The sequence below is a fragment of the Aythya ferina genome (genome assembly GCF_964211825.1).
Source record: "Aythya ferina genome assembly, chromosome: Z".
In the NCBI taxonomy this organism is placed as follows: Eukaryota; Metazoa; Chordata; class Aves; order Anseriformes; family Anatidae; genus Aythya; species Aythya ferina.
Window position 1 is genome coordinate 22,566,098 of NC_140299.1, and position 3,838 is coordinate 22,569,935.

A 3,838-nucleotide genomic window follows, 5' to 3' on the forward strand; every position below is an offset into this window, starting at 1 on the left:
AAGCTTTTAATTATTATCAGGGTCCACTTGTCGGTTATTGACAGGCTGACAGAGAAAATGCATGCATCTGAGAAATGGGAGGTTTCCTGAAGCGATGGGGAGGAACAACTTTCCTCCTGAGCCACATTTGTCTCCAACAAGATTCCTCTAAAAACAGTAGAAACTGAATAAATATCACCTGTGGGAGTGGGAAGCATTTTTTTTTTTCTTTTCCCAATATTTGTGTCGAACCTTTAGTCCAGGACATAAAGAAAGGAAGATCTCAAGGACACCAACAGTTATGGCCATCCACAGGTGGTCTTTGCCATCACTCATGTTTTGGACCTCACCATGGGATTTTTTTTTTATTATTATTATTATTTTTTTTGTGTGTGTGTGATTACTACTGCCATATCTGGTGTGTGAAGAGGGATAAAGTGTTTTCAAAGATACTTTGGTACCAGGAACAACTTATCTAGACCAGTAGGCTTGGTCTCAACATTGAAACCTTCTTTCTAAATTATCATCCCTCTTTTGTTATTGTTTCACAAACATTTTAATGAATTGGTGTGGTTTGTCTTTTCTCTATAGGTTGGGTGCATTTGTACTCATTTATAAATATGTCACTAGGTATGTGAAACTGAAAACGTGATCTCTGTCACAGAGATGATGCTGTTTAAATTCAAACAAAAAGTCATAGACTTTTTTTGTTTGTTTTGTTCAAAGTCATAGACTACATAATGCAGCTAATTAAAAGTTGATACATGTTGGTATCGATGGTCTCAATGCTTTTCATATTTCCTCCTATTGGAATTACAGATATCTTTGAAGTAATGGTAATTGTTGGTTTCCTAAATGTTGGCTGAAGGAAAGTAACAGATCAAAACCTGAGTATTCATGTGGGATGACAGAGAGCAAGAGCAATGGCTGTAATGTTTGTTGTGGATGTAAATCTCCTTTTGGGAGATTTACCTGCTATGTTTGTTGACTGATCATGTAAAGCAGTTATGACAGACCAATTCTAGTCATTATCAGTAACCGATGGAGGAGAGAATATCTGTGTCCATGCCTAAGTGTTCTCTAACTTATGGGGTGGAGAAAGGATCCAAAAAAAAAGTACTTTTTTCTTCAAAGAAAGTATTTGAACTTACACTGATCCAGACCACATCCCCTTGCCATGAATAAGAGTTTCAATGTTATCCTGACATTTCCCTTGTACTAACACATAAGGTATATATATAGCCTTCAGAAAAAGCTATTAATGAGTTTATGAACTCTTGGTAAAAAAAGTATGTACAATGGAATCTACACTGAACCATACACAAAATAGATTTTTTTCCCCCACAAAGCCAGACAGCATACCCAAAAGACACATTTAATACTCAGTGGTAGATTTAAATCCGCTGTATAGGTCTGCCTTATCTGTTGAGGTCTCACACCACTGAGACAACTTATCTTAGGAAGCAAGAGCTGATGAGAAAGTGGCCTGAGGAACACTGAGCAGGAAGGAAGAGGGTACACAGCCTTCTTTACCAGCAGGCCAGAGAAAAGGGGTACCAAAATGCACCTTAAAACAAACCTACTGTGTAGGCCTCTCTGCTCAAGTTGCCTAAGGAATTCACTTGGGTAAAAATAAGCCCTAATATAAAATGCCTGTTGTTATTATCTAGGGTAGGTCAGTATTGTGCCTGGTAAACAAACGGATATTCTACTTCACACAGTAGGTAGTTAAATTATGAAGCTATTTGCCACAGGGCATTCTGGATGTTAAAGAAGCGATTCAAGTGATTCACAAACATACATGAACCTCAGGTAAGAACTTTGTATTGATAGTTTAAAAAGGTTTGTCTCTCTTCTTGGCCCCTACAGTGGAAATGGAACATAGGTTGGTTTATTTTTGGAAACCCAACGATGGATTGGAAGCTAAGCCCTGGCTAAGCTGCTCCAGTCCCTCAGTTGTGCCATGGGTGGAAAGCTCACCTCCTCCCTCTGATCCTTTGTGACTTTTTCACAGTGCAGCTTCTTAAATGCAGCAGTGTGTATTAAGCACGAAGTGTGTATTAATTTCTACACAGCAGCAGCTGTACTTGATATATTTATGTGAAGAAAGAAAATGCATATTGCTTGTTGTCGACCCTTGGCTGGGCACAAAATAATTATTGTGGAGTGTCAGAGGGGCCCAGCTAATTGAACCCACCACGATCTCTCCTCTAAGAATACTATCCTCTAAAATGTCCTGTCTAAGACAGAGCTAGTGTGGGCTAGATCAATTTTAGTCTTACTCAGGTTAGTAGCTCTAAATATTCGTTGAACATTTACATCTTTTCTAATGCTGTTTATTTGGAGCTAAAATTTGAGATGATGATAAACAAATCATTATTTCATAGAATGTGCATAGGGAGAGTCCCAATATTCACATTTATAAATATTAAGTCCAGTTAAACAAATGTGAATTAGACAAGCAAGGGGAAAAAAAAAAAAAAAAAGACACATTACTCTACTCTGTCTGTAGAACTCCCTGACTTTCCTGAGTGTTGATACGACTGATGGACAATCCTTTTCCAGGCTTTTCTCATGAGGAAGATCTGTTTTTCATTACTGCCTTGAACTTCTTCCGTTTACTTGCCAGGTTTTGAGAGCTACAGCTTGTTTCAGTCCAAACCTGTTTCCCTCAAAAGCTGGTAATACATTTTAGGCCATGAGAAGAACTGGATTACGGATTTCTGCAGTTTTTCTCTTGCTGTAGTAAATGACTTAAATGAGCCTAAGGAAACAGCTCTACATTGAAGGATGGAGTCCTGAGCACATCTGAAGCTGAAGCAGAAGGACTTTCTGGAGTGGCAGTGAGTTCCATAATTTAACTTAAAGTTAACACAGGGCTCCGGGTGGGGTCTCACAAGAGCAGAGCAGAGGGGCAGAATCACCTCCCTCACCCTGATGGCCATGAGAATGATGCAGCCCAGGACACGGTTGGCTTTCTGGGCTGCAGGCACACATGGCCGACTCATGCCAAGCTTGCTGTCAACCAACACCCCCAGGCCCTTCTCCTTAGGGTCACTCTCAATCCATTTTCCACCCAGCCTGTATTGGTGCCTGGGATAGCGCCAGCCCAGCTGCAGCACCTTGCACGTGGCCTCGTTGAACCTCATGCAGTCTGCACAAGCCCACCTCTCAAGCACTCTGGATGGCATCCCTTCTCTTCAGCATGTTGACTGCACTGCTCAGCTTGGTGTCATCAGCAAACTTGCTGAAGGTGCACCCAATAAAAGTGCACTTTGTAAAAACAAACGGTACGTGCAATGCAATCTACAGTGAACTGTATGCAGATTAGACCTTTCTTTCACAAAGCCAGACAGCATATTCAAATGACATGTTTGATACTCCGTGGTTGATTTGAATCCACTGTACAGGTCTGCCCTTTTTATTTAGGTTTCACATCTTTGAGACACAGCATAACCCAAAAGGAGGCAGTTAAGGAAATATGCAGTTGTAGAGTTAAATGCTCAACATCATCAGCCCTTTGCACAGAAAGATGTGTCAGCTTTCCATAGTGTATATCTTAAAAGCAATATATTTATTTGCAAAGCCTCTAGGAAACAACATGTTGTTCACAAAGAAGTCAAGTTACTTCAGACCTTGACTCAACAGAGTGCAAAGAAATACTAAATGAAATTGAGAAGAGTTAAAAAGCACAGAATAGTCACATAGAAGATATGACTTTTAAGGTAAACAGATTACTAAGCCCCTTTACTGATCAAGTTGCTGATATAAACACATACGTTAATCATAAAACATAAGTATGTCTTCCTGAGAAGAGGGCTGGTGCTTTGCTTTGTTTTAAAGAAAATAAATCTTCACA